Source organism: Urocitellus parryii, chromosome 12 (assembly GCF_045843805.1).
Source record: "Urocitellus parryii isolate mUroPar1 chromosome 12, mUroPar1.hap1, whole genome shotgun sequence".
Lineage (NCBI taxonomy): Eukaryota > Metazoa > Chordata > Mammalia > Rodentia > Sciuridae > Urocitellus > Urocitellus parryii.
Genome location: NC_135542.1, coordinates 26,842,924 through 26,857,159, shown reverse-complemented (window position 1 = coordinate 26,857,159; position 14,236 = coordinate 26,842,924).

Below are 14,236 nucleotides of genomic sequence, written 5' to 3'. Positions count from 1 at the left end.
CAAGGTTATGTACCAATACTGTAAGCAATATTCATTATTTTCAGTCTGCTACTTATTTCAATATTTTCCGATTCATGCCAGGAAAAAATAAACCTACAAAAATAATTTGCTATTTTATATATAAGTCACAAAGTGCTATTTGTTATTCATGATTTTCATTAGAACACTGGTTATTGTTGAGTGGATGCTAATTCTAAAAATATAAAATAATTTTCTAATTCATACCAAGGAAACATAAACCTGTAAGAAATAATTTGCTATTTTATATATAAGTCACAGTGTGTTCTTTGTCATCCAAGATCTCCAGTAGGGCATTGGTCATTGTTAAGTGGATCCTAATTCTAACAGGAAAGTATAAAATACCATTCTATGGAACACAAAATACTTGCCTCTACTGCAAGGAAAGAATAAATATAACAAGCCATGGAACCCTTCCACACCATTCTCCTTTCCTAAATCCCTCTGGCCTCAGCAGAGACCCAAAGCATCAGCAGCCCTAGGAGGTGAGCAGCAAACAGCAGAAGGTTAAGTTGAGCAGTCCTGGTGAGTCAAGGCCAGATTAGAGCTGAGCTTTTTCTCAGATTTGTAAGAAAGAACCTTCCTGTGGGACAGTATGCATATCCCATGGTGGGTGCAGTGGGGTGAGACAACCTGCTGGATGAAGTGGAAGGAGACAGCAGGATAGGCCCTCCTCTGTGAACAAGGTGACATAAAACATCTCTTGCTGGTACATAGATACAGATTAAGTCAGTTTATTTGCAGAGATATGGAAGAACCATGTGATAGCACCTAGTTAGAACATGGTCACATTGTTTTGGAGCTGCCACTCTAAGACAGCAAGTCCCTGACAGTGCAGGGTGTCTAGGATTAATCTGAGAGCTGAATGCTGTCCAGCTTGTTTTGCTCCCAGATAATGTGGAGATGGACATAGCTCTCATACCCACAAGTCTGATGGCAGAGTCTCCAGATGCAAAGATGGTCTTGAGCCAGTTGAAGACTCTTTCATCTGCATCACCAGCTAAACTGCTGGAGAATGTTAGATGCAGGTTTTGGAAGCTGCTTTCTATGGTACCTAAAATCCACAAAAGCATTCTTTTGAAGGTCATGACAAAGAGAAGAGCATTTGTCTGTCTCTTGCACATCGAAAGCTGACAGCCCCATTTAAGTAAGAGGAAAAGAAGATATAATTCTATGCCTTAGGTTATAGATATGAAATTCCTTGTGGTGAGTTTTTACAATTTGATATATTTCCCATCATAACTTCCTTAACAAATACAAGATAACCCACAGGTGTTTATTAGTAGAAGAACTTCTCAAATTAATGGTACAGAATGAAAAGTAAAAGAAAAAAAATTTTTTCTTAAAAAGTTAAGAAAACCTCTGGTCACAGTCTTACATTCTATCTTATCCTACAGAATCAGGTCCTTCAGGATTCTGCTCCTTGTCACTGTGTGAGGTCACTCATCTCTACTCTGTCCTGTGTGGGGAGCAAAAGCCTTAAATCAAGATACAAGGGAGATTCCCTGTAAGAAAAGAGCAACAATTGCATCCTACGCAGTAGTGTCTTGGGGCACCCTGTGCCAGCACTGACATTTTCTTGGGCCTTCATTTAAAAATGGTGCCGGCTCAGGGATCATTCTACCATGTGGCTATTCACCTAAATAGGGAAGCAACTTCACCTTTTGTCATTTGTTATCAATACACTTCAAACTAAATTCAACAGGTCATGGAAAATGGCTTCTACATAAAAAGGAGAGTCACAATCCTGGAAGAAAAAAAAATCCTGAGGAAATGGAAAAATGAGTTTAAACCGCAATGTAATCTTAGATAATTTAACCCAAAGTCATACTTAATAGCTAAAACAAACAAACAAATGAAATTGTACACATGATTTCACAAAAAAAAGATTGGTTTTAATATATTTTGGGAAAATGTACCAAACTAAGATTCTTTAACAAGGCTCTAACAGATAATTGACAAAAAATAATGTTTACCTTTAAGGTTAGACATCATGGGAAGAATATGGATTTTCTTCCGTAGATATTAATGTCTCATCTAAGCCTAGCTCACTCACACCAAACTGCAGTGAAGCAATATTCCACTTCCTACCTAATTATTCAGTGTCTTACAAGTTCTCCTCCTCGACTTCTAAGATTCCGTGTCAGTTTGCATTTTTGAAGACAGAGGCCTCTGTCCTCCAAAGAAGGTGTCTATAAGTATGGTTCACTTGAGAGATGAGGAATAGAGAACCCAAAAAGATTCTGAAGACTGTAAATTTCAATCTTTTAAACTGTACTTAAAGCTTCTTCTTAGTTTTTTCATAAAAATTTATAGAATATACCAAGAAGAAAAAAGAAAAAGGTTTTGCTTTTTTATTTTAGATAAGACATTGAGACTTTACCTGAACATTTTCATACTTATTCCTCCTCCTTTCATACTGAAGTCCAAGAATCTACAAAGTAGTTGTATAAATTTTCAATAAGGAAAATTCAAGATACTCATAAAACTTAAGATAAAATTCCCCAATTTAATATTATTTTCAATCAAATGTTTTCTTTTTTCTCCTTCCCTTTATTTCATAGTAAAAACACCCAAAAATTCAGAGCAAGAAAGGAACAAGAAATGAATTATTTAGTGCATGTTTTTTTGTATTATTACAGCAATTAATGTAGCAACTGCTGGAGGGTGACCCTCTGCCTTAAAGAAGCAGACCTCACAGTAGTGAACTTCACTTTCACTTGTGTTTCCTGTTCAAGAGCTAAGAATAACCCAATGTTGAAATGGATTTCAAAGTGTCAACTACCTTCACCCTTCATAGGATCTAGATATTTGAACACTGGGTCATCAAAACACCTCCAAGCAAAATAAGAATGAAGAATCAGCAATAAATATAAAATAACATATGCAGGTTCCTAGAGAAAGCATGTGGGAAATCTCCTTCACGTTGGCATTAGTAATAATTGTTTTTTAATGTCACACCAAAAGCTAAAATAACAAAAGCAAAAATAACCAAATGGGACTGCAACAACCTAGGATGCTTCATCACAGAAAAGGAGCTATAAACAGAATAAAAGGACAGCCCATAGAATGGTAGAAAATATTTGTGTATCATATAACTAATAATGGGTTAATATCCAAAATATATGAGAAACTAACACAACTACATAGACAACAAAAAAGAAAGCAAAACAATATCAATAATCCAACAGAAAATTATGAAAATGACCAAATAATATACTTGTGAATTATACATCAATAAAGCAAATTAAAAATTAAAATATCCCATTTTCACAGTATTGGCATAAACACAGACACCCAGCTGTAAGATCCAGAGTTCACAAAGAAAACTTCACATTTAAGGTTTAATGATGCTCAGCAAGGGACACAGTTCAATGGGAGAGAGGACAATCTTTTCAGTAAAGTGTAGAGGGAAAATCAGATATCTATAGTAGGTGAATTAAATTGAATACTTAACTTGATCCATGAATAAACAAATAACTCAAAATCATACAAAAAAATCATTGGCCTAAGAGTAAGAACAAAAAGTGAAAAAGAAAATACAGGGAAATGTTTCATGACATTGGATTTGGCAGTTATTTCTTGGATGTGACATTAAAACCAGCATCAATAAGAGTAAAAATTGAAGTTAAAAACATGTGTGTATCAGAGAGTCTCAAAAACTCTTATCAATAGAGTGAAAAGGCAACCCACTGAATGGGAGAAAGTATTTGTAAGTAACATGTATGAAATTGCTAATTCTTTTTGTTCCTTTTGACTGATTTCTCCTTAGCATTCTCAATATCCTCTCCGAGTATCAATCTCATACCTTGTAGAATTTTCAGAATTCTATCAAGTCTTGAACTTTTTAATGGTTTTTTTTCATGTTTTATTTCACCTCATTCTCATAGGTCTCCAGCTTTCTGCTCCAGCTAAACAGTCTTCCACTATTTAGAGCATCTGTTGTGTCTTCTTCAACAGATATTTCAAAACATTGTCTATCTCCTGTTATAGTCTCTTATATTTATACATATAATTTATACATACATCTTATATTTATACTTCTAATTATTTGAAATATAGTTTTACTGAACTGATTCCTCTCCCAGTTTTCAAGGCTTTTAGCATTTTTCTGGGTACATTTTATGCTTCTTTAAAAGTAGTATGTCTGTAAATAAGCCACTTTTTAGTAGATGTTCATATAACATAAGGGCATAGTTTGGTCTTTAAACCCAGAAAAGGCACACTATATAAATTGAAGAAATATGAATTATACAAACAAGCATTTTTTTAATATATATTCCTCTTTCAGATCAAGATATAGAGCTCTTCAAACTTCCTTTGTATGTCTTCCAAGTCAACATTTGTCTCTAACCTCTAGCAAGGAAATTGTTACTCTGCAGATTGTCAAATAGTTTTCTTGTTCCTGGATTGGAATATTATGTACACTGAAGTAAGCATACTTTTTTCCTAGCAGTTTTCCCTCATCATTCTGTTTGAGATACAGTGGATTCCTGCTGCAAAATATTAAATGTTCTAGTTGTTATATACAGTTGTTCTGTGAATATTCCACAATTCATACATTTGAAGTTAAGTCAGTTAGATTGTATTCAACATTTGGCCATAAAGTTAGATATTTTATGCACATTCATCTACGTATCCCTTTATGGACATATTCACTTTTATATGTTGGTAATAATCCTTGCAATTTATTGATGCTCTTATAAAATTTGGTCATATCTAACACCTTTCATGATATTTTTTTCCAATATACACATCCACAGGCAATTTATGAGCACAACAGATTTAAATCTTCACAGATTTAAATTATGCTGTGCACTGTACATTCATAGTGTCAAACTTTTGTTACATTAAATTGGTAATTACAGACTCACAAGAGATTTCCTTACCTACCTAACATCACATGATGCCTGTTTTCTAAAACAACTAGATCTTTTAATTCAGTTCACATCCTCTTTTTTGTTAATTTCTCTCACATTGCTCTGATGTATGCACCTCAAACTGCATGATATTGCTCTGGATCTTACATGCAGCCAAGGCTAATCCTCATTTATACATAAGTGTCCTCTTTTCAGTGTTGTTCTCTCATACAGTTTCATATGTCTATCCAGGATTACATTCTGTCACCAGAACCATCCTTTGCTTTTTGTTTTACACCCTTCTGCTTATTACTAATTATTTTGGTTATTCAAAAAATATGTGTTTGAATGTTCTTTCTGCCCAATTTTCTCTTCTCTTTCTGGAACTCCAAATATTCTTAAATTAACTGCTGAGATGACTAGTTTCTAATTGGAAGCATTGCACATTCTCATCTTCTATTTTACCATTCAGTTTTTAGTTTTAAATATCATTGGTAAGTTCCAGGTACTTTTCTAGTAAAATACAGTCTATTGCTTTATTTAAGTATTTGTATAATCCAGTAGTTGAGGAAGCAAATGCCAAGGCAGCCAAGAACAGGCAGAGTGTTTCATAACAACAGATAACCCCTCTTTTCCTTTTCGTTAAATAAAACACTTGATGGTTCTTCATATGGCATTTCTGTACACCTTCTGATTCCCCATGTAGGGTTGAGGGAGTAATACCATATCCACTGGCAGACTATCTAGGGGTAATCATAGGAGTCTGAAGGAAAAAGAGCATTAACAGAGCAACTCCACAAGTCAGCTGAGCAGAGGACAGCCCCACCCAGGAGGTTCCCAGCAGGGTTGGGAGGAGCACAGAGTGTACAAGAAGGCCAGGCTGCTTTTCTCCTGCAGCAGTTGGTAAACCTAGCTCTCCAGTCCTCAGTGTCCTGGATACAATGGCAGAGCCCCAGGTAGGGAAGCCCAGGCAGCCTCATGGCAGGAGCTCTGGATGTCCACAGGGCCCACAGGGCTGAGCAGCTCCCTGCTGTCTGGAATTCCGCTCCTCCACCCCCTGGTCCACTCTTCACAAGCAAGTATCCAATGAAACAGTCTGCAACCTTTACGGTCCAGGCCTGATCCTCCTCATCCTGCCCATCACATGTAAAATGTCGCTTGGCCAGCAGCACCATCTTTCCTAGGAGCCACTGGACAGTGGGTCATGTGTCATTCTGACGTCACAGACACCTGGCGGAGGGGCTGATGCGGGAGCTTCATGCAGTTCCTTTTCTAAAGGAGCGACACCTAATCCCCCTGGCTGAGGCTGCTTTGCGCCTCCACTGGGGTTCCAGCCCAGCCTCCACCTGGGACCCAGGTAATTTCCCCTCCGCAGTGACATCCGCCAGAGTAAGATAATGGCGGCTGGAAGTGGGAGGAGCAGAAGCAGAAGGGGTGGTGGGCACTTGGTCGTCCTCCAACTGCCCTACCCCACTCCCCGAGGTCTCCCAGGGGCAATAATGCACCCGGTCTTGACAGCCTCGCGGTCAGCCCGGCTGTGGCCCTGTTGTGGATCTCAATAGGACAACACACTGGAGTATCAGGTGCCCTCCGGGGACATGCGGGGCACGTGATCTTGGAAAGGGCGTCAGGGCTACACGGAGGATCATCCACAGTGGTGATTTTAAACTTTACTTCTACTATAGCATAACCACCACAGGGGTGTATGTGAGTGTACCTGGCTGTGCACTGCTTGCTGCTATAGGGAACACAGGCATTTTCACCCACCTGCTGAGATGATGAAATGCTCACTATCATTTTTTCAGTTTTTCTTTCTCATTTTCTACATTTGGGTAACAATGCATGTGCACGTATTGATTGTTTGGGAGCTTAGTTTTGTGCAATACAATAGCAAAGCCCGCATCTCTGTGGTAAAATTTAATTAAAAAGGAACAGAAATTCCATCTTATATTAGAACATTATGGGTCATGATTAATAAAACATTTTAACAAAATGGAAATAAAGTTAAAAAAAATTGAAAAGTGAGTGTTCTGAATGAAATGAAGAGCAGATGACCTAAATTGCAGAGAAGAATACTTGAGTTAATGTTCTCCTGTCATTTTCAACCTATTGAAATTACCCAAATTTGTGCTCATTGAAATTCCAGCTTCATTCAAATAAAAGGACTCTCTGGAAGGAAAGAATACAGCTGAGCTTTGGCAGTTACATACACCTACCTTACAACACTGGACATGAACTTAGCCCATAACATCTGGTGAAGTTTTTCATTGGAATTTAGGTTGATGTCTGGACTGGGAAATGTGATTGAGTAACTGGGACAGAATAGGAAAGCAAACCTGCAACGTTACTACCCACCCCGTGAAAATGCTACACTGACTGTCCTTCATGTATGTCTGCTACATGGTCCTTGGTCTCCCATTGTACCTCCTGCTGATCTTCCCAGCCCCAGAATTTCCTTCTAATCCTTTTCAGCTTAATGAATGTCATTTTTTCAGCTTAATGAATGCCTATTCTGAATGAACATTTTCTCTCAAACAATACCAGGTATATAATTGTTCAGAAACAACTTTTGAAACATTGCATATACTCTACTGGGTTGATTCAGAATGTATGCCATAACTAAGGCATATTTCAACAGGAAGTTCACTAACCATTTTGTTATTTCAAACCTGGAGTTCTGCATGGTGTCCTACTTCTTCATAAGCTTGCAATCACATGAGGACCTAACCTGAAAAATCCAGGCAGTGTTTCTTCAAGTCTGTGATTCTTGCTAAGATATACATCTCAGTTTCTGACCAGGTGGTTCAAAGATCTAGCTCAACCCCATCAGCATTCCTTGCCCAGCATGTGAGCCAGAGGTGTGGTGTTGTATCAAGAGCCTACTACTCCTATGTGCCCTTCTACTTTTATTACACTCTTCCCCAAATCTTCAGATTCTTATTTTTTATTGGGGGAGGAATCCATGTTTGTGTTACTCTTATTATTTTTATCCTCTCTAACTTTTCATAATCCAACATTGAAATTCAGATAATGCCCTTTTTCTCTTTTTTGATAATTTTTGTACTAATTTATTTATTTGTTTTAATTAGTTATACATCACAGTAGAATGCATTTATGCACTTTGATATATTATTCATAGATGAGATATAATTTCTCATTTTTCTGAGTATACATATTGTAGAATCATATTGGTCATGCAGTCACATATATACATGAAGTAATAATGTCTGTTTCATTCTATTATCTTTCCTATTCCCATATCCCCTCCACACTCCTCCCTTCACTTCCCTCTGCCTAATCTAAGGTAACATTATTCTTCTCTAGTAACCCCCCCAACCTTATTGTGAATTAGCATATGCGTATTAGAGAAAACATTCAGCCTTTGTTTTTTTTTTTTAATTTGATTTATTTTGCTTAGCATGATATTATCCAACTTTATCCATTTACTGGCAAATGCCATAATTTCACTCTTCTTTAAAGCTGAGTAATATTCCATTAAGTATAAACATACTACATTTTTCACATTTTTTATCCATTCATCTGTTGAAGGACACCTAGGTTGTTTCCATAGTTTAGCTCTTGCTATTGAGCTGCTATAAATATTCATGTGACAATGTCACTGTAGTATTCTGATTAGAAGTCTTTGGGGTATAAACCAAGGAGTAGGATAGCTGAATCAAATGGTGGTTCCACTCCAAGTTTTCTGAGGAGTATCCATACTGCTTTCCATAGTGGTTGCAAATTTGCAGTCCCACCAGCAATGTATGAGAGAACCTTTTACCCCACATCCTTGCCAACATTTATTATTGCTTATATTCTTGATATTCGTATATTCAGGAGTGAGATGAAATTTTAGAGTAGTTTTGATTTGCATTTCTATTAATTGCTAGAGATGTTGAATTCTTTTTCATATATTTTTTGATCAATTGCATTTCTTCTCCTGTGAAGTGTCTGTTCAGTTCTTTAGCTCATTTATTGATTGTTTTTTGGGGGTTAAGTTTTTTGAGTTATTTATATATCCTAGAGATTAATGCTTTATCAAGGTGCATGTGGTAAAGATTTTCTCCCAATCTGTAGGCTCTCTCCTCACGTTGCTGATTATTTCCTTTGCTAAGAAGAAGGTTTTTAATTTGAATCAATCTCATTTATTAATTCTTGATTTTACTTCTTGCACTTTAGGAGTCTTTTTAAGGAAGTCAGATCCTAGCCCAACACAGTGAAGATTTGGGCCTGTTTTTCTTCTATTAGGTGCAGGGTCTCTGTTCAAGTGCTTGAGTCTTTGATCCACTTTGAGTTGATTTTTGTGCAGGGTGAGAGATAGAGGTCCTATTTCATTTTGCTACATATGGATTTCCAGTTTTGCCAGCATCATTTGGTGAATAGGATATCTTTCTCCAGTGAATGTTTTTGGCACCTTTGTCTAGTATAACATAACCATATTATGGGGGTTTGTCTCTATGTCCTCTATTCTGTACCAATGCTCTACAAGTCTATTTTGGTGCCAGTAGCATGCTATTTTTGTTACTTTAGCTGTGTAATATAGTTTAAGGTCTGGTATTGTGATGCCTTCTGCTTCACTTTTCTTGAAAATAATTGCTTTAGTTTTTCTGGGACTCTTATTTTTCTAAATAAATTTAATGATGGCTTTTTCTATTTCTATGAAGAATGTCATTAGGATTTAATAGCAAATGCATTAAATCTGTATAACACTTTTGGTAATATGGCCATTTTGACAATATTATTTCTGCCTGTCCAGGAGCATGGGATAGCTTTCCATCTTCTGAAGTTTTTTTTTTTTTTTTTCAATTTCTTTCTGTAGTGTTCTGTAGTCTTTATTGTATAGTTCTTTCATCTCTTTTGTTAGATTGATTCCCAAGGGTTTTTTTTGGGCTATTGTGAATCGGGTATATCGTAACATATTATGAGTGAACACTTTGACCTTTCTTTTTGAGTAGATTTCCCATACCATCTGGGTAAAAAACTGAATAGATTTCTCAGATACTTACTTTAGAACAGTAATATTCAGAGATATATCTTCCCTCTACTGGAAAAGGGCATAAGCTAGAAATAGTGGAAATAGGAAGGCTGGGTAGGAGAGGGACACACTGTCTAAATAATACCAAATGTTTTCCTGCTGAATGTATACTATTAACTGACCAACCAAAAACCACAGTAAAAACAATATATTAAGAAATGCATGAGTTCTGTATTGCCATGAGCCATTCTCAGCATCAGCTGTGTGGCTGTGATCATAGATTTATTAATCACTGCCTGTGTACAGGTTGAGAAAATTAGGATGAGCTATAAGTCATATTTCTTGTCTTCTGTTCTTGGCTGTTCCAAGGGCAATGGTATCCTCTTCATTCTGCTGCTGCTTAGGTCATATCAAGAATGCAGGAGTGATTAGTCTATCTAAGACATGCCTTATGCAGAGGCATCAGGTGTGCACTATTCTTCTAAGTCCTTAAGCCTCTTCCTCTCACAAAGGGTGTATATTTTATTTCTACACAGTCAGCACATGGGCAGCTGGGCTACCCCAAGCAGGGAGGTTTTTGTTCAGAGCTGTACCACTATGTGAGGAAGTTGTAAACCATCCTGGCAGTAATAAACTCCAACATCCCCAGCTTCCATCCTGCTGATTTTCAGTGTGAAATCTGTCCCAGACCCATTGCCACTGAACTTGTCTGGGACTCCAGAGGCCCTATTGGAAGCCATATAGATCAGAAGCCTTGGAGAGTGCCCTTGCCTCTGCATGTACCAACTCAAATAACTGTTGTCATCACTGTGTAGGAGACTCTGACTGGACCAGCAGGAGATGGAGGCTGGCTGTCCAGGGGTAATCGACAGAGAGAGAGGAGTCTGGGTCATTACATTATCCCCATTGTATCCTGTAATTATGACAGAATCACATGGTTATATATAAATGTTGTAATTTTTGTATTTTCTTTTTTTCATTTCTGGATTAATGTTTTTCATTTCTTTGATTCACATTGTAAAAATATTCAGTAAAAGAGCACAGGTAGTTGAAAACATAGAGGTTCTTTAGGAAATCTACTGTTATCTGGCTCCATTAGTGTTAGTCTTCAACGAATCACAGGTCTTTGCTTATTCTTAAAACTTCCTCTTTCTCACAGATTTAAACAGCACATGCACAACCTAGGGGACAGGAACTGCACATTTCTCATGTGTACTCAATACACATGGGAAGCAGAGGATCCTCAGAGCTCACCCTCTCTCCCCATTCTCCTTCCTTGTGCCCTTACCAGGGATCCAGAGCAGCAGCAGCCCCAGGAGATGAGCAGGGAGCCTCATTTTGAGAAGCTAAGCTGAGGAGTCTTGGGGAGTAAAGGCCAGGTTAGAGCTGAGCTTTTATATCACCCTTGCAGGAAGGTCCTCCCCAGGGAGCAGCATGCAAATCACCTTGTGAGTTCAGCAAATCTGATCAGAAGAAACAATAAAATTCTGTGGTCTTCTCTTGTGAGAAAGTGACATAAAACATCTTCTGTGTTTGGAGGAAAACCAATATGAAGAGCCCATGGTGCATCCGACCTAGGTGTCATCACACAGCATCAGACCCAAGTATGTGTGTGTGTGCCAGAAGTTCAGTGTAGGGTCAGAGATTGGAGGGGGCACATGGCCACCATGCTTTCCCCCCTCCAAGCTACTCCAGAGAAACACACAGGGCACAACCCTTTGGTATTGAACTTCTGGGGTTTATTAAAAAACTGCAGGGTCTTGAGCTAATTGAAGAGGACTTTGAAATATGTTGTTACCAGGTTAGCAGCTTCAGAATATTATCACCAAGTATTAGAAGTGGTCTTTCTGTGGGATCTAATAAATGAAATTTTGCCAGAATGATCAGTTCTAAAGAATTTTACAGGGAGAAAAGATTCCTATTTCTTGTGGGTAGAGAGTTAAGAGCGTTAAAAAAGAGGAAATTAAATGGGAAGAGAATTTATACATCATGGTATGAATATGAAATTCTATGTAACAAAATGTGCAATGAAGTAAATATCCTGTCATACTCACCTCACTGTAGCTGTGCACCAGATGAATCAAATTATTCATTAGGAATTTGCTCTGGTAAATACAAAGAACAAATAATATTTTTATTTTTTCTAGTGGTATTTAAGGAATTCTTTCTTTTCCTACTCTTTCTGTCCATGCAGACCCAGGTTGCTCAGGGCTCCTGTTTCTTCCTCAGTCTCTGTGAGAAACTGTATCTCTCACTGGTCTGTGTGTGAAGCTGTGGGTCCTCAGCTGAGACCCAGATTCCTTCCACTAGAGGGGAAAGAACTGCACCCACTGTTTTAATGTGTCAGTGTCAGCTGCACCCAGGACAGACATTCTCCTGGACATTCATCACAAGAGCTGCTAAGGAATAGGGTTCTCCATGAATGTGGTGGAGGAGGAGGGTGCTTTCCATTTCAGTGTGTTGAAAGGGTCTCTTCTTTAAAAGGAAAAAGGCATTGGTGTTTTAACTTCTCAAAGCAGTACATACTAGAATTAAGAGCACTGATGACTACTGACCCTAAATTTGACAATACATATTCATCTTCTTCCCAGGAAATAAACAACTTGCTACAAAGCATTTATTTACATTTGGTCTGTTTGCACCAAAATTAACAATTAAGGCAAATAAAGGGGATAAGCTTGTTCATCACTTGCAGATAAAAACAAAAGTGATTGATGTTCAATTACAATGTCCCTGAGGGTATTACACCTAAACAAAAATTACACCTTTGTTTCTGACTTAGTAACATTTCAAATTCAGTAAAACAAATTTGTATTAAATCCAAGCTTAAATTGCAGTATTACTCATAACTATAGCCCAAGAAACCAAAAAAACTTGTAGAGATAAATGAAGAAGCAGTGAAAAACCTGTTCTAAATAGTCATCCAAGGTTAGCATTTCAAAGAGAGATAAATGGAAGTTGAGATGCAAATTGACTGAATATCCATCTAGCAATATATTCTCAATAAGAGAGTCAAATACAGAAAAAAATTACCCCCAAATTGTAACAAAGTAACTAAATAACTGTATTTGAATGAACTCAAGTGTGTTGTAAGGACCAGATGAAATAAAACACAATAGAAACAAGGAAGTTAATGAAGTCAAAGTTAATATCCTTCCAGACTAGAGTGGCAGGTGAGATTGTGACAGGAAGAAGCAAAATTATTTAAAAATGTTCTGAAGCTCCTCTCAATGGCATGACTGTGCATCCCACAGCTGAAGGGGCAGCAGGATGCCTTTCTGGTTGCTTCAGGGAGGATGTGGTTACCACTTCCTGGTGTGTGTGTGTGGGGGTGTCTGTGGTTCCTGAGACTCAGTGGGAAGGAGGACAGTATTCTGCAGCTGTCCTGGCCATGTCCTGGACCTGTTCACCCAGGAGAGGTGCCTGTGCCATAACACAGGCCCACATGGCCTCCTCCAAGGCTCTGCACCATCTCTACCTCAGCCTGGTGTCCACCATCCCCTGGGCCCCTCAGCTTCTTCTGAACCAAGATCCAGAGCCTCCCTTGGGGCTTGTGTTGTAGGCTGCTACCCCCTGCAGGGACCTGGTGAGTGTGCTGCTCACAGGGGTGTGTGCAGATCTCCCAGCCCCACACAGGAGACGGTGCAAGTGCAGTCAGTAGAATTTGTTTGAATGTGAGACCATACTTGTGAATGAAAGTAGAAATACACTCTGAAGAACATCTTTGCCTGTGTCAAAAAACACTTGCTATACAGCATTTACTTACATTTGGTCTATTAAGATAATAATTTAATCATACTCACCAGGAAATCTATTATGTTAGGATAGGAAATTATCTCTAATATAATTTATTTCCTTGTCCAAAATTATCATTACCCTATCTACTACTACTTCAAATATGCTTTTATTCCAGTCACAGCATGCCATGAAATACAACTGACATGCTCCATATTGATTCAGAAATCTTCTCAAAGCATCAGTTTAAACAGAATTGATTAAAATTATTCATTTTCTGTACCATTACTACCAGAAAATACAAATAATACTCATTTTGAGGTACTAATCATCGACTGTGAATGATGCATTTACATATTGTTTGCAAACATTTTTAAGACAATGCAGCATTGTCCCAGGAGAGGAGGTGTCTGTGGTGAAGGGTCCCGCGGTTCTCAGTGGAAGGGAGACAAGCAGGGTTCTTGGCACATATGATGAAAATGAAGTTCAGCATGAGTCAGACAGAAGTTCATTTAGGAGGTAGATACACACTCAAAGGAAGATGTGAGCTGTCTCAAGAGTGGGAAGCCCTGCCCTGGGCTGGGGGTCCAATATTCATTCGAGGGCTGTGTCAGGGACAGACCAAATGTAGAGCCAGGGTGGAGCTGCA